We start from the raw sequence: 18,627 nt of genomic DNA, 5'->3' as shown, positions 1-18,627 counted from the left end.
TGTAGGAGTGGGAAAACAAATCCAGTTCACCAGATTAACCTCCACCACTCATGTGGAGGAGTGGGGAATCAAACCCAGTTCTCCAGATCAGACGCCACGGCTCCAAACCACCGCTCTTAACCACTACACCACACTGGTGAAGTACACTACTTTATGCCAAGAGAACCATAACACAGCTTAGTTAAGCACCCAGGGCATCAAATTCATTGGGTGGCCACTTCAGAACTGTATTTTAATACACTTTTGGAGTTATCAGCTGGGGACAATCTTGACCAACCCATGGTTCTTCAGGTTCAACGTGCACAGCCAATATAGTTTTTTCTACTTATCTTATTATTAGCTTAGAGGTTTCCCTTCCTCATAGTCATTTATTTTTAAGATTCTATACAGACTTTTTAAGGTGATCTACAACAATTAAAATGATTGTCTCATGGCAGTTAAAATTAAAAAAAAATACAAGAAACAATAAATATAATAAAAACTGCAGAACCAATAAAATCAAGAAATCAAAACAGCCCACAGAAACCTTGCTCCCGGATAAAATAGTATCCATTTTTTCCACTAAAAGCGAACCTGAAAATTTTTACATTTCGCACGAAACAGGATAAAAGAGTTACTATTCTGCATCTCTTATGGACCTTGATTCCGGGGGTGGGGGCTTGCTGTTGGATGAAGCCGATTGTACAGATGCTTTCCAATCTGGTTTTAGGCCTGGTTATGGGGCTCAGCTTGCCATTGGGCTTTTCTACATGCTCGACTTACTCCTGATTTTCTTGGCAGTCTATCCACAAACACTGGAATCGATTTGGGCACAGTTCTTTGGCTTTGGACCAGAATACCTGAAGGACCACCTACTGCCTTACAAACCTACCCAATCGCTACTGTCATCTTATAAGGCCATGCTTCAGGTGCCCTGCCTTCTGAGGCTTGATAGGGCAGGGCCTTCTCAGCTATGGCACCAAAACTGTAGAACTCTCCCCGAGAGACCAGCCTGGCCTCTTCTATTGTTGTCTTGTACCAACAGGTAAAGGCGTTTTTTGTTTCATTTGGCATTCCCTCAGTTATCTCTTCTGCCCTATGTTTTAATTCTCGTTTTACATTTGTATTTTAACTTGGTTTTAATTGTTTAAATAATGTTATTTTGTTCAGTTTTAAGAGAGCTGAAAGGCAGAGTATGGATTTTGTTAAAATTTAATCAATCAAACAAATATATTTGAAAGAGAATCGATGAATAATTTGTCTTGAATCACTCCAAAACTTCCTATTCTGGATTTCTATTGATGCACAACACTCAGTTCAGGTTTCTTGAGCTGTTCTTGACCAATGTCATCCTGGGACATTTATTATTTTCATTTGAGACACTCCACTATAGCTAAACATTCCAGCTCTGTTGCCAAATATTTGGTTTCTCTCTCATTCAGCTTCCAGCTATGAGAAGTTACCAATCCCACGACTCTTCTCACATCCCTCTCCAAGCCCAACCCCGCCCACACTTCACATGCCAAACACCATCCCTCACACAATCTCATTGGCTCACTCCCTCAGCCACCCAAGCTATTCCTCCTCCCGTACTTAATAACAATATACAAGCATTATATTGACATATAATCCAGAGAATGTCACAGTGACATAGGTCCTTAAAAGAAAAAACTTGGGAAGAAATCACAGCATCTACAATGACGTGACCGCAGAAGGAATACCTGTTACTGTCAAGGTGGCATTGAAAATTTGCGTTGCGGGGAATGATTTGTGATCCACAACACAGCTATAGATGTTCCCGTTATCTTGTGAAGACGGCTGAAGCCTTAATTTACTGGTGACATTAAAAGTGCCGTCTCCATTTTTTACTGATAAACCTGTGCAAATTCCTTCTGCGGATACACTTCTATCTGGGGTTTTCTTGGAATCCTTTTCCCAGCGAATATCAATCAAACCAGGGTAGAATTTATGTACTGCACATGACAGCGTCTTCTCCCTGTCCTTTTCTATAGTAACTTCCGTGGGAGACAGGATAACAGTTGGTTGAGCTGCATGGAGACAAACATTTGAATTAGTCATCAGTTTAGGGTGATATGACACTTTAATCATTGTCTAAATGTGTCTAATTTCAGTGGTACTGACGGGCTAATTTTTTTAATTAATCCATTTTCTACCCGCCCCCCCAAAAACCTAAATCTAGTAGGAAAAAAATTCAGCTACAACGTTCTGCATATTTGTTTATAAATTCCACTGAACTCAACATATTTGTGAGTAAATGTGAATATAGGACTGCTGTTAAACAGAATTCCCCACACCACAGTAGTGCATTTGTGTACCTCCCTGAGTTTCTTCGGCTTTTCTCTGATCTTTCTCAAACCCGCTTAGCGGTGAAGCTTTGAGAAAGACTGTTGCCACGTGGCAGCAGAAAAACATGGCTGCCCATGTGGGCGGGAAAATTCTATAATTCTCCACCAACATAGCAGCTATTTTCCCTGATCGTGCAGCAGTCATTTTTTCTTCACTACCCAGGAGGGGGGGACTTTTTCTTATTGCTATTTCTTACTGGTATCTATATGTCTAATAGCCACGTGTGGCTGATCTGTGAATATCTAAATCTGGAGATTGGGCCCACAGTGGCAGAAAGGAGATTTTTCTCCAAAATTGGGGGGTGCCCCCAAGTTTGCAGAAAAAATCTGAAAACAATCAAAATACATAGGGGGGGTTTAAATCTGCTCCAAAATAAAGAGCATTGTCTACCCAAATGGAGATGGGGCAGGGGAGATGGTGGCTGTTGAGGGACTGAAATACCAAAATTGCAAGGAAACCTGCCATCTGGAAGCTCCATTGCCACTGTGCTTCATCAGAAGCCACACCACAGCAGGAAAACATACAAGTCTGTTCCTGTATGGAAACCACCAGTGTTAAGATTATTTTGGTTCCTTTCGCTTCATCTGGGGTAACAATCACAGAACAAACATATTCCTTCTTGCATAACAATATGTTTATATACATCAGCAGCAGTGAATGGATATGAAAAGTAGCCTCCCTCTTTTCTTTTAAGAGAAAACTACTTCCCAGCATAGAAGTGGGAATGGGGAGGGTACCAGACTTTTTCTCCATGCTAAATCACCTCCTTCCAAAATGGCTTGTTTCTGGTCTAGTTTTGTTACATGCATATATGTGTAATGGTCAGTTAGCTAAATTTGAATTTCAAACTAAAATTATCCCAAAGTGCATAGTAAAACCACTTACCAACTATCTCTACAATTTTGGTTCCTTCAGCTTTTTCTGGGGTAACAATCACAGAGCAAATATATGTTCCTTCTTCATTAAGCTGAATTTGTGGAAGAAAAAGTTCGCCATTTCCTCTTTTTAGCTTACTTTCATCCATTTGCAAGCCATGTCTATATGAAGTATGGTCTCCAGAAACAACTGAGTACAATTCTTTTTCTTTATTCTCTCCAGGAGTCTTCAGATACCAAGTAACTGCCATTTTCTTGATATCCAGTTCGCGGTTATTGTACCCAGATATAGTACATGGAACCCAAACATCTTGATTCAAGGATGCTATCATTGGGTTTCCCATCTGTACTTCCAGGGTTCCTTCACAAAGAAAAATGAATTATTATTGGAAATGGCCATTTTAATAGTATCATTTTATAAGAGTATATTATTTATACCCTCATTTTCTTAATTCAGCTTCCCAATGTATTTTTGCAACTTTGCTGGAAGGCAGGGGAGAAATTATAAGTGTTCTTAAGGTAACTCTTATAGAGGCTTTCAGAAATTGTACTATAAATATCTACTAATTCATACTACTCTATACTTATCCTAACACTACTCGATGGGCCAGCAGGGAAGAATGGGGGGTTGCTGAAAGTGGCTGGACCAGATGATCTTCAGGTATATTATACCTGAAGTTCGTCTAATCCAGATGGTTTCTTAAGGGAGGTTTGTCCACACGCAATCCCACATGTACATGTAATGTACATCATTCTTGAGTAGGGAGGCCAATATCCTTACCTCTGGCCATCACTATGGGGGCAGTGTAATCCTAACAAATGGCTAGTGCATCACAAGCAGACATGGACCGACGATGTCATGAAGGGTACGGGCAGACATACATTCTATAGCATGTGGGTTATAACACTCATTTCCTCTGCGTTCAACAAAGTTTCTTTCAGGTTAGAAAATACATGTTGGAGGCCTTTTCATCACATTTAGAATGTCTGTCTTCACCCTGTATGTTCTTAAGTCAACACCTAGTATAGTGGACTTCAGAAGTACATAATTTATAGGGAACCTATAAAAATTGTGCAGATGAGATAAACTATCAGGACATCAGGCAAAATTTGACACTATTCTGTTCTTGGGCTGTATGAGTAGTTTCTTCTTCGCCTAGTCTCGAACTTCAATGTAGTGCTATAGATCAATAACCCTATGGTATGGACTGCCAAAAGCCAGGTAAGTATTCATCTAGCCATAAAATGAAGTGTAATGGTACAGGGATGAAAGTATTTTTCCCTTTCCCTCACTATACTGTATGGATGAATTTGGGACTGGAAAATAGGAATTGGTGGATGCATGCTTCACAGCTAGGGCCATCAAGCCCTCAGGAGGGGTGGGAAATCCCCCACCCCAAGTTCTTGTTGCCAAGCAGCAGGGGGAATAAAAAAATAAAACCTCACTAACATTGTGAGGATGACATCACTTCCAAGAAAACCCAGAAGCAACAGCAGTAGCTCCAGGAATTGCTAGAAACTCCTGGAGCTATGGCTGTCTCTTCTGAGTTTTTCCCACAAGTGACATCATCATCACTGCCCTCTCCCCCAACCATGTCCCTGCCACCAACCTTCCCGGCAGTTGCCAGGCTTGGACTGGCAACCCTACTGACAGCTAGAACTGCTTATAGTGGGCAGACCCCTGTTAGCACTCCCCATCCACTTCTGACACTCAATCGAGAGGCAGGGGGAAATGAGAGATGATGTTGTACAATCCAGCAATGTCACTACCATCTGGACCCTAGAAGTGATGTCATCAAAAGTTGGTAATGTCCTAAGAATTTTTCTGATCGTTATGATTTTTACCATTTTTAAGTGTCCACCCCCAAAGTGCTCCCACTGCAACTTGGGACTGGTCTGACAACCCTACCCGCCAGCACCCGCTCACTCTCCAGATCTATTTTCATCCCACGTTCTAGGATACCTTAAGATGTTATGGGCTCCTGCAGAAAAATCTCACTTCCATTTTGTTGGTGCTTCCCCCCCCCCCTAAGTTTAGGCTCAAATGTACTTTGTACTGCTCTCTTGTCCTTCATCCCCCAGCCCCTGCTGCAGCTGTATCTAACGAGCGGCTGGAGCAAACAGGGAGAGGAGAACACAGTCGCACACTGGCACAATGCCTTTTCCTGCTGAAAAACCAGAAGTGATGTCACTTCATTGTGCGACATTCTAGGAATCCCTCTGATCTTTAAGGTAAAAACTATAGATATCAGTGGGATTCCTACAGCACCACATGATGCAGTGACATCACCTCTGCTTTTTTTGGCCAGAAATGATGCTGTGGCATTGCATGATGCCATTCCAACCTGTTTCCGCCCCCTCCCCCATCAAAGCCTCTTGTTGGTACCCTAACTGTTACTCTAGAGTCCATGACCAGGGTTGCCAGGTCCCACTTTGCCACAGGCGAGAGGTTTTTGGGGCGGAGCCTGAGTAGGGTGGGGTTTGGGGAGGGGAGGGACTTCAATGCCATAGAGTCCAATTTTGTGGAATTTATACAACTGTTGCATTTGTAGGCTGCTGCCCATACCTTTTGTTATTCTTACGCATGCATATGACTTTATATTAGCATAGTACATTTAATAACCTTGGCCACCGTGCCGTGTTTTCTTTTTTGATGGACAGGCTCAATTCAGCACAAAAATATCTTTTTTTTTCTACCTGGAGATTGGCAACCCTATCTATGACTCCTTGTGGGCAATGAGCATGCTTGTCAATTGTTATGACGCATGGGCGATACACGAAGAACGGAGACGGAGTTCCAACAGCAAACGCTTTATTGAGAACAGGCAGAACCGAACTAACTACTGTGATCAGATCCCCGCTTATATGCCCGCTCGGCCGCCCTTTGCCACTCCCCCCAAGGGGAGGGTAATCCCGGTAGCCAATAGGAGCATACAGTTTAGGAGCCCGGGGAACTCCAAGCTCCACTGGGTGCTTGTTTCCCTTGCTCCAACACGTGGGTGCTTGTTTCCCCTTGATCCATAGGCATATATACATACATACACAACATCAATCATTCAAAGTTTTCTTCTCTCCTTTCCTTTTTAATTAAAAAATATTTCTGGGGTTTTCATAGCAAGAGACTAACAGAGGTGGTTTGCCAGTGCCTTCCTCTGCACAGCAACCCTGATATTCCTTGGTGGTCTCCCATCCAAATACTAACCAGGGCTGACCCTGCTTAAGCAGGAGTTAATCACTTGCCCCTGACAGAGGAGTCAATAATTCCATAAGTAGTTTGGGAAGAAAATAGATTCCTTTGAAATGTGGTGTTGGAGGAGAGTGTTACAGATTCCATGGACTGCCAAAAAAACAAATCAGTGGGTTATACATCAAATCAAGCCTGAACTGACCCTAGAAGCTAAAATGACTAAACTGAGGCTGTCGTATTTTGGTCACGTCATGAGACGACAAGAGTCACTGGAAAAGACAGTCATGCTAGGAAAAGTTGAGGGCAGCAGGAAAAGAGGAAGACCCAACAAGAGATGGATGGACTCAATAAAGGAAGCCACAGCCTTCAATTTGCAAGATCTGAGCAAGGCTGTCAAAGATAGGACATTTTGGAGGACTTTAATTCATAGGGTCGCCATGAGTCGGAAGTGACTTGACGGCACTTAACACACATAGTTTAGGAAACCGATGAAGGCCTCTCAAGGAAGGAAACAGAAAACTTTGCCCAACCCCTAACTCATCTAACCTGAGATAAGCATATCTGAGAATGGATGACAGGTATATTTTGCCACTGGCCTACCTTTCTTTCCACAATCATATTTGTCCATTTCTGATTAATGTGATCCCGTCTCATGCTAAACCAGCGTGCCTACTTTCCAGCATGGTGCTGCGAGAGCAGGATAAAAGAGGCAGTTCAGGAAATGGCTAACATGGCTATATCTATCTTCCATCATTTCAGGAAAGCTTACTTTTGAGCATGTGGAGCTGATTTTATTTGATCTTTGTTCATTAGGCTTGGCTTACTTTTAGCCATCTGTCAAGCAGTTGTAGGATGGGGATATTTTTACTCTTCCTCCTTATACTATTTGGGGAGAGTCTGCCTGGAAATAAATGTAATCGTTTGAGTTGGGGTGACATTTCCACTAAGCAGTCATTTGTGAAGAACGCACAAGCGCTCCTTCTGCAGGACAAAGACTTGCTAGGAACTTACTGCCACGCACAGCTTCCCAATGACTATACATCTTGCAAAATAGATCTTTAAATTAGATTTGATAAGCATATTCCAGTTTCTGAAGTAGGCCATGATTCAGAGCATTTGAACTAATGAACTGGCAGCTGAGCCTTTGGTCTTGACTCCCTGTAATTTCTAGAATTTGTTTGTGAATCAGTTTTACTTTGCTGGAAAAAACAGCTGTAAATGTTACTTAAAAAAAAAAACAAAAAAAAAACACCAAGCTAGATCAGCCTCTACTTCGTTAATAATGCAATAGATCAGAATGTTGATTTTTTTTTTTAGTTTAGGGACTTGGGAATTTAATGAGCGAGAGGAGGGTTTCCTCATCACTAGAGGTAACTATGTATTTCTAGGATCACTGCAGTGCCATCTAGTGACGCATCAGAGAGTTTCCTGCTGCCAAATTTAGAATCCCCAGCACTTGCCAGTCTACACCAAAGTTTCTTAAACTGTGGGTTGTGACCCCATAAGGAGTCACGTAACTAAATGTGGAGGTTGCAAAAAAATTGGCAACAAAATTGGCAAATTAATGGTAAAAAAAGTAATGGTAAAATCTTACAGAAAAGGCTGTTACCATATATGGAACGAGAAATGCCTGATGTTCAAGCTGGTTTCAGAAAAGGAAGAGGCACTAGAGATCATATTGCAAATATACGCTGGTTACTGGAGCGTACGAGAGAATTTCAGAAGAAAATCAGCTTGTGTTTCATCGATTACAGCAAAGCTTTTGACTGTGTGGATCATGAAAAGCTATGGCTGGTTTTAAAGGAAATGGGTGTGCCACTACATCTGATTGTTTTGATGCGCAACCTGTACTCTGGACAAAAGGCCACAGTTAGAACAGAATATGGAGAAACGGAATGGTTTCCAATTGGCAAAGGTGTCAGACAAGGATGTATTTTATCTCCCTATCTCTTCAATCTATATGCAGAACATATAATTAGGAAAGCAGGATTAGATTTAGATGAAGGTGGAGTGAAAATTGGAGGGAAGAACATTAATAATTTGAGATATGCTGATGACACCACATTATTGGCAGAAAACAGTGAAGATTTGAAACAACTACTGCTGAAAGTTAAAAGAGAAAGTGCCAAAGCAGGACTGCAGCTGAACATCAAGAAAACAAAAGTAATGACTACAGGAGAATTACACAACTTTAAGGTTGACAATGAGGAAATTGAAATTGTTCAAGACTTTCTATTCCTTGGCTCCACCATCAACCAAAAGGGAGACTGCAGCCAAGAAATTAGAAGGAGATTGAGACTGGGAAGGGCAGCCATGAAGGAGCTAGAAAAGATTTTGAAGTGTAAGGATGTGACTCTGGCCACCAAGACTAGATTAATTCATGCCATTATATTCCCTATTACTATGTATGGGTGTGAAAGCTGGACAATGAAGAAAGCTGATAGGAAGAAAATAGATTCCTTTGAAATGTGGTGTTGGAGGAGAGTGTTGCGGATTCCGTGGACTGCCAAAAAAAACAAATCAGTGGGTTCTAGATCAAATCAGGCCTGAACTGACCCTAGAAGCTAAAATGACTAAACTGAGGCTGTCGTATTTTGGTCACGTCATGAGACGACAAGAGTCACTGGAAAAGACCGTCATGATAGGAAAAGTTGAGGGCAGCAGGAAAAGAGGAAGACCCAACAAGAGATGGATGGACTCAATAAAGGAAGCCACAGCCTTCAATTTGCAAGATCTGAGCAAGGCTGTCAAAGATAGGACATTTTGGAGGACTTTCATTCATAGGGTCGCCATGAGTCGGAAGCGACTTGACGGCACTTAACACACACACAATGGTAAAATTATATGCATACCAAAGAATCATTTTAAAATAAATTTCTTTATGATTTATTATCAGTAAGGGCGCTTTCACACATGCTAAACAATGCACTTTCAATCCACTTCCAATGGAGCCCATGAAAATCAATTGGCATTCCTGACTCCCATTATATCCAATGGGCCTTCAGTCAGATCGCATTGTTTCCAATGGGCATTCTTGCCACTCCTTTCAGTACATGGGGGTATTTGCACAGGACAACTGGCTGGCAGAGACTTGCAGCTTGATGATAGCGTATTGATCCCGAAAACACAGCTTCAACTCACTCAAGGTAAGTACTGCAGTCAAAAGTTTCCAAACCAGAGCCACTAGCAGCCCAATCCTGAGGAAACCCCACACACACTGTCTTAAAATCTCATCCTTTATTTTAAAAACAAACAACCTACTACCACTCCAGAAGGTCGGACCAGAATCAACAGGTTGAAATTAAATCAAAAGAGTTTCTGTCTAGACATTAGGAAGAATTTTCTAACAGTGAGAGCGGTTCCTCAGTGGAACAGGCTTCCTCGGGAGGTGGTAAGCTCTCCTTCCCTGGAGGTTTTTAAGCAGAGGTTAGATGGCCATCTGTCAGCAATGCTGATTCTGTGACCTTAGGCAGATGATGAGAGGGGGGGCATTTTGGCCATCTTCTAGTCACTAGGGATGTGAGGGGAGGAAGGTAGTTGTGGATTTCTTGCATTGTGCAGGGGGTTGGACTAGATGACCCTGGTGCACCCTTCCAACTCTATGATTCTAGGATTCTTCCATGCTGTTAAAAGCAATTGCGTGCTAACTGTTCTCTGGGGACATTTGTGCATAGGAGGTCTTGCCTTGGTTTGGCCGCTCTCTAGATACACGTTTTCCCCATCCAAATTCTCAAAACTCAACAATATGCCCCCATACAGAGTTTTGAGAATTCAGATGGGGAACATGTGCATCTGGGTGGCAAATCCAAGGTGAAACCTCCCCATGCATGAAGAAAGCGCTCCTCCGGCGAGGGCCGAAGGAGGCTGGCCTAGCCAAAGCCCATTCCAGCCACAGACGTTTCTTCCCCTGCATGTTTACTCCACAGCTCATAGCTCATTGTCCCCCAAACACGTCTCTGGTTTTGTTTGCCTCGCTGAAAGCCCGGCGTGGAGGACTGTAGGGGTTACCACACTTTGTATTCCCAGCGATGTTTTTTATAACATTTTCAAACTCTTAATACATCGCTTTAAAAGGGTTTTTGGATACCACAGCTTATAAATGGTTGGAAGACGTCTTCACAGCTAAAGGGCCAAAGTGCGAACAGTATTTTTTATAATGTTTTCAAACTCTTAATACATCGGTGGGAATACAGAGAACGTGCGAACAGTATTTTTTTATAACATTTTCAAACTCTTAATACATCGCTGGGAATACAAGTGCGGTAACCCCCACAGTGAAAGGTCCACGTTGCAACACGTATTATATTTATGCACGGGAGGCTTTAAAGGCCATTTGTGCAGGGAAGTTTGGCCTTGGATTTGCCCCTCCGCAGCTGCACATTTTCCCCATCCAAATCCTCAGAACTCAACATGGGGGGCTTACTGTTGAGCTTTAAGAATTTGGACGGGCAAAATGTGCATGCAGAGAGCGGCAGATCCAAGGCAAAACCTCCCGTGCATAAGGCCATTTATTCATGGAAGGTTTCGCATTGGATTTGGCACTCTATAGAGGCACATTTCCCCCATCTGAATTCTCAAAACTCTGCACGGCGGCTTATTGTTGAGTTTTGAGAATATGGATGGGGGAAAAGTGCATCTAAAGAGCAGCAAATCCAAGGCAAAACCTTCCATGAAAATTTGCCCGTCCAAATTCTCAACACTCTGCCTGGGGGCTTATTGTTGAGTTCTGCGAATTTGGAGGGGGGGGGAAATGCGCATCTAGAGAGGGGCAAACCCAAGGCAAAACCTCCCGTGCATCATTGGCCGTAGACGCGGCTACTAGTGCCATCAGCGCGGTCCTGAAGCTCGCCCCTTTGGGACTGGCGCTGTCCCCCCTTCCCTTTACCTGCGGGCCGGAGCACGGCGGCGAGGCACTGCAGGAAGCCGCACAGAAGGGGTTCGAGCCCCGCCGAAGCCCCCCGCCGTCTCATGGTCGCTCTTTGGCAGGGGGGGGGAGGTGGAGGGAGGAGGAGTGCTCGGCCCGCTGCTGATCTCTCGTTGGAAACCGATCTCTCGTCATCCAGGTGAGCTTTGCCCCGATGGAGGAAAAGATCAACATTGGATCCGCCGCACCTACTTTGCAAGGACTCTGGACGCAGCATAGCTTGGCGAATGAACTTCCTTGTATTAAAAGAAAGAAAAAAGGACAAAGGTTGAGAAAACGCCCATTGAAGAATTCTTTGCTGGAAAATGTAGTTGCGTTCTCTGAACATGCCACAAGTAATATGAGTTGAGTTTGCCTACAGAATAAGCTTGAATGGCATGAGATGAGAAACTAGACCGGACCTGTACAAGGGGCAGCTTGATATATTCATAAGGCCCCTAGTACAGGCAAGATTTTCACATTCAATAGATGCAAACTTAAACACCTGCAATGTACAATCTTACATTGACCAAAGTAGGATCCTGCTTTGGTAGGGGTGCCAACCTCCTGGTGGTGGCAGCAGATCACCCGCTATTACAACTGATCTCCAGCTGATAGAGATCAGCTCACCTGGAGAAAAGGGCCGCTTTGGCCATTGGACTCTATGGCGTTGAAGCCCCTCACCTCTCCAAACCCTGCCCTCCTTAGGCTCCACCTCCCGCCGGTGGGCAAGAGGAACCTGGTAACCTTATACTTTGGTCAATGTGAGATTGTACATCGCAGGTACATCGCATATATTGAATGTGAAAATCTTGCCTGTACTAGAGGCCTTATGTTTTTAACTTGACTGTGCACCTTATTAAAATTTATATATTTGTAATTTTAGCATTTTTCAGCTCAACCTCTTCAGTTTGGAATCAGCATTTTGGTTGAATTCCATTTGGTTCCCCCCCCCCTTTTTTTGTTCTGTTTTTACAGCTTGATATATTCCCAGGAAAAGGGGGAGGAAATTAAAACTGAAAGAAATGTGAAGTCTGGCCTTGAAATGGTTATTCCAGAAAGACCGGAAACAATTTTATTAAATTATTCTCCAGATAAACCAAAGAGTATTCAAGTTATGTTTTTCTGTATACCAACAGTTGCAAGAACAAATCTTGCGAGATATTGGAAAAGCAAGAAATTCCCTGATTTAAACAATTGGCTTGATAAGGTTAAAGAAACCTATGCTTCAATTAAGTTAGTGTATTATAATAATGACAAAAATACAGAAGAACTGGACACTGGCTGGAATGTAACCATTTCAAAGATGGAAAAAACACTCCAATGTATAAATCGCAGAGACGGAGAGAAGTGACAACCATGCGGATTTTAGATAAATCGATAAGAGTAGGATATGCCAATAAAAGTATCTGAACTGAACTGAAATTGATAGAGTAGTGCTTGGTTCACTGCTACGGATATTTTAGTTATATTAGCAGCACGGTCTTAGTTTCTTTTCAAGAATTTGTATTATGAGTATTTTAGTAATGTTATATTTCCATTTTCTTTTGTTGTTGTATTTCCGTTTCCCTTCGTTGTTGTATTCTCATTTTCTCTTAATATTTTTTTTTAAAAAGGAATGTAAAGTCTGCGGTTCTCATTCCTTCTACATTTAATTTTAACATTAATATTGAATATAATAGTGATGGCTGTCCCTTTAGCAACTTATCAGCGGGCTATAACACACTTTGGCAAAGTTTGACAAAGGGTGCCAGCTAGGGTTGCCAACCTCCACAACACTAGCGACGCTCAAAAGATTCTATTACAAAATGAAATGAGCTTCATTTTTTTGTTTAATACCCTTACCCCATACGGACTAAATACAGAATTTGATTTATCCTGTTTTGTTTGAATACACCTTTAAGAGCCATGTTCTACTCCGCAGCTGTTTCTATTTGAGCTAGACATTCTCACAGTCACTTCTACGCCTGAATTCTCAAGATAGCAGCCCAGGGAGCTCCAAATTAATCCTAGGAATAGTAAGATCAAGCCTTTGTGGTAAGTTACGTATTTATGATAAGAATTGTTGTAGTTTATTATAGAGGTTGTTTTGTACTTTTGTGTATATATTTTTATATCAGGCTGATGAAGCTACTTTTGTAGCGAAAACGCTGGAATACGTCCGGAGCCGCGTTACCATCTGCATCTCCATCGCCTGAAGATACATTGAAATTGACTAGAAAATCACTCCACGCCTTACATGAACTTTTTTGCACTTATTATCAGCACTTAGCTGATTCTTATCGCCTTTGCTACTTCTTCGCTTTGTAACCTCGGTTGCCTAGCTTGGTTTGCCTATTTATGTTTATTGCAATACAGTGACAGCTTTGCTGTTTGTGCTGCTTGCTATCTTTTGCCTATTGCTTTATTACTTTTGCCTACTACTGTTTTATTTGTATCAACCTCCAGGTACTAGCTGGAGATCACCTGCTATTATAACTGATCTTCGGTCAACAGAGATCAGTTCACCTGGAGAAAATGGCCACTTTGGCATTTGGACTCTAGGGCCTTGAAGTCCCTCCCCTCCCCAAACCCCGCCCTCCTCAGTCTCTACCCCGAAAACCTCCCGCCAGTGGCAAAGGGGTACCTGGCAACCCTACCACGTGCCCACTGAAGCAGCCTACATGTTACAAAGAAGCCTTAATGCCACGGCCTTGAGTATGTTTTCTGCCCCCTCCCCTTTGTTTTTAACATGCAGCTTGTTGGAACAATTCTGGAGAACTCAAAAGCTTTCTCACTGTTATGTGTCATTCTGATTCGTAATTATTATTATGTAGCTTTTGTGTTTGGACTATACTATGTTTTGAACAATTGTGTTTATAACCTACATTTTTATCAGCTACAGAGATGTACATGAGACAAAACCGAAGGCACAACAATAAGAGAAGGAAAGGATGGTCAAGTAATACCCAGAGCAACTCATTTTGAATTTCAATTTAATCCAATTAAAAACTATTCTATACAAAGTATGGGTGGAACAACATTTTTCTTACAAATATTGCATTGCAGAGAGTATGGATTTATACAACACTGTCATATAACTACTCTTGGTAGTTATACTGAAAAATTTCGGGGTGGGGGGGAGAGAGCAGGAAATATGGTCTGCATGACTTAAGTGAAAGTAAATTAAGACCAGCAGCTTTCATGATATTAAGTGTCCTTAAACACAACTAAATTTCATTAAAATCAATGAGCAATATTTCCAAGTAAATTCCTTTAGAAATGAAGTGCACCATGAAATTTTGCTGTATGGGAAACTGCCCTATATTGAGTTAAACATCTATTAAGCCAGCTCTGTTACCCCAAGATGTGTTTAACTGGGAAGGCCAAGACATTAATTTGGGACTTTCAGCATACAAAGCAACGAATATGACCAATTTCTGGAAATTCATACCTCAGCTATTGCCATGAGTAATAAAAGACCCACATGGTATTACTTTGTTATACACAAAGTCTCAAGAGCAAGTTTCATTTATGAAACAGAAACAATTTAACACATTATTAGCCACTGATGACAAAGTTATTTTGCATAAAATGCTTATCAAATCCTAACATAAAAGTCAAGAAACGTAATGTGGTTTTCTAAAATGTTAGATTGGTAATACTGAACTTAATAAATGGACCTGAGAAATGCCCCAGTGAGGCAGTCACCTGCCGACATGCTTCATCTAATTTCATTTGGGTTGTGGACAGTGGATAGAATTCCATTGGACCTGATCCAGCTAAAATTAGTCCTAACTGAAGCTATAATCCTGTGCTAATTTACTGGGAAGTAAGCTGCACTGAATAAAGTTGAACTTACTTCTAAGCAAACATGCATAGGATTTCACTCATTAAGAGCAACAGACTCACTTGTACCATTGTTTTCAACAGCATTTAGTCATGGCTAACCGTAGCTGGAACGGGCTAGTGGGACAGTGTGTGCTCTGACTAAAATATCATATTTCAGTTCCTCTATTCTTTACCTTGTCTTTAAAACATTCTGGGTCGCATATGGCCAACAATGAGGTACAAGATGAAAAAAGCAGTAACTTCATCTTGAGACGGTGTCATGGTGAGAGCCACTGAAAGCTTCCACACAGACCAGAGAAACTCCAGCTGATCAAGAAGGTATTATTGACACTGCATAAACTCCAGGTCAATTAAAAGTTGATGGGAATACATTTGAGCCTACCTGTGTCAGACCAAAAGGGGACTAACAATGACCAGACAGTGTCCCCAAAAGCAAACCTACATGTATTTCATGAAAGCAAGAGCTCTCCAGCACTATTTCTCCACAAAGCAACTGGTATTCACCTCTGAACATAAAAGGTTCAAGTCAGCTATCATCGCTAATAGCCATTGAGACACCTATTCGACATGAACGTAAGTCAGTTACAGTAAATGCACAATGACAAAAATACGTACGTACAAGTTCCAATTCACCACAATAAATTACCACTTGTTCCCAATCTATTATAGAACCTCACTATCTGAAACTCTCTTCTCCAATCCCCCCCCTCAAAACCACCCAGTTGTTCCTCATGTTATTAGCACTTTTAATTAACTGGATCTTTTGAATGACTCCTAGGCTATGTGGAACACTGCAGCTGTACTGTACTGTACTCATGGTGATCGACAAATTGAACTCGAGATTTTTTAAAAAACTCAAAAGATTCAAAGCAAAGAAGCATGCTGTTTAAGGCAAGAAGCCATTGAAGCCCAGTGAATTGCATTGCACAGAACTTTATGTCAAGTTTTTGTCACCTGAATTTACCACCAAAAATAAGAGGATATATCATCAATTAAAATTAAAAGACATCATGTTGGTTAAGGACATAAATAATTGTGAAGTGGCACACAAAAATGACCTTTCAAGCGCTGGTATTAGGCAAGCCCACTTTAAAAATTGCAGCCTATTTTCTTATTCCATTAGCATATGCAGCCATTCTTCTTTGATTGTATGTGGGTATCGGTTCAAAATTCTCGGTTCAAAATTCTCGGGTCCCAAGTCAGATAGAACTATTTCCTGTGACTATTCTTATAGTGGGCCATGAGGAGTAGGAACAGGACCCCAGAACTACAAAAATTTCACTATTTGGATTCAAACTATTTCATCATATTTATCTCAATATGCTGGACAGTTTCATAGCTAGAAAGGGAGCCGCTAATAAAAGATAATCAAGAAACTGAAGGGTATTTCATTGGGCAGTTCAGTGGTTCTGGGAAAACCCTGTATAAGTTGTATTCCTACCTATACAAAGCCAATCTTGAGCACCTGCCCCTAGTTCAGAATGTGTTCACAGGTACTCAAAAAATAGTGTTGGGGGCAGTGTGCTAAAAGCAAAATTCTGCACATGGTAGTGGTCACACCATAGAAAGAGGCAACATAAGTTGTTTTTTTCAAAAGGCTACCACATGCTTGATGGTCCTGTGAAGAGGCCCGAAAATGAGCAAATGGAAAACACTACCAGTGGTGTTTAGTATATGGTACGAAAAGGGGTCACTGAAGATAAGCATCATTTAAAAATTAGTTTGTAAAGTCAGAAACCATTTAGAGCAGGGGTGTCAAACATAAGGCCCGAGGGCTGGATCCAGCCCCTTAAGAGCTCTTATCTGGCCCACAAGCCAGCCAGCCACAACCCCATTCTCGATCTGGGCTGGTGAGGTATGGCCCGGCCCGACCAAGTGACATTTCTGTCATGTCTGGCCCTTGTAACAATTGAGTTCGACACCCCTGATTTAGAGCAAGGAATCTGTATTAGTAAAGGGGATTGTACGCCACTGTTCTCTAATTTTCCTATGGGGGGATATCTTTAAATTTACCTTATATAAAGATCTTAGTTTCTTGAAGTGATGAATAATTCCCAGTTTTCTAGAAATCAAAAGTAGTTGCAGTTCCCAGTTTTCTAGAAACAAAAGTAGTTGCAATTTTTCCAGTAATGAAGCATCTTTGTAGATTTAATGGAATTTTAGTTCATCTACTACCACTGTACAGAAGACCCAACTATGCAAAGTCTAACTTACAGGAAAGAATAGGGCTTTGAAGTTTTACTTTACTGCCACTGTTTAAATCACCATCACTATAGATCTGTGGAAGCGTTTCATTGACTGCAGTAATCTCTTTACCATTTTTTTTCACAGTAACGTGGAATAAAAGTGTGCATTCAGGAGACATGTTAAAAGAATAAAGCCAGTTTCAATTGCTGAAAAGCCTGTTGCTGTAAGGAGCTTGATGGGAGGGAGTTGTTGTTTTTAGCTAAAACGGTACAACCAAGTTGTTCGCTCTTGTATTACATTATCCAAGCCTAGCCAAACACAAAGCCATGTGAAAAAGCTTGAAGTCAGCTTGCTGCTTCCATAAGATGTCCACTTGTAAATGATGTGCTTTTAAGGACTTTCATAAAAAATATTCCCAGTATTGGTGCAAAATGAATGAGTATTTCAGCTGACACTCAGAGGGTAGCATCTCAGAATCCCTGCTTGAAACACACATTTGATTTTGAAAAGAATGTTTTACAGCAGGAAGTAGACCGGCTTGCCCAGGAAAACACAATGAGCAGTCTTTGATAATTCTGAAAATGTTTTTTATCATCTAAAGGGCTCACTTTCATAGCCTGAAGAGGGATGAATGCAACTGGTAGATTATGAAAGGAATAGGGACAATAGTATCCTCCTGGTAGCTGACTGGCAAGGGAGGCACCCAGCTGACTCAATGCATTCAGTTTATCACAATCAAGACAACTCAATCAATACTCCAAGCACAGTATTTCTATTGAAGGCTTCTTACATTGGCATTCTTGGGCATCTGTAAACAGGAGAAATAGCCTCCGTTTCCATTTCTCTCTTCTGCAATTATACTTGTTTAAAATGTTCAGAATTTCTTCCAAAGGCGGCTTGGTTTTGATTTTGTCTCCAAGTCAAAAGGGATTGTCGGAACTCAGCAACACAGTCCACAGTCCCAAGATTCCGGTTTACAATTGTTGGCACTTTTAGGAAAACGCCAAAGATCTTATCCCTGTTGTATGGACTTGCTTGAAAAGCTCCATGGAGGAAATTTTATGCCTTCCAGAAACAGGGACAGTTGACATAATCAACATTTACAAAACTGATACGCATTTCGTTCCCCTTAACTCTCCCCACCCCGGCTCCAAATCAGTTAGTCTTCTGGATACTGATGAAAGCCACATTTTAACATGGAGGTTTTCAAGACAAAAATGACAACCAGGCAATGAAATCACACAGAAGTCAAACAACTAGGGTTCATGCAAGAAAACTATGATACCCTGTTGTCTGTT

Source organism: Euleptes europaea, chromosome 6, assembly GCF_029931775.1.
Source record: "Euleptes europaea isolate rEulEur1 chromosome 6, rEulEur1.hap1, whole genome shotgun sequence".
Lineage (NCBI taxonomy): Eukaryota > Metazoa > Chordata > Lepidosauria > Squamata > Sphaerodactylidae > Euleptes > Euleptes europaea.
This window is presented reverse-complemented; position numbering follows the sequence as displayed.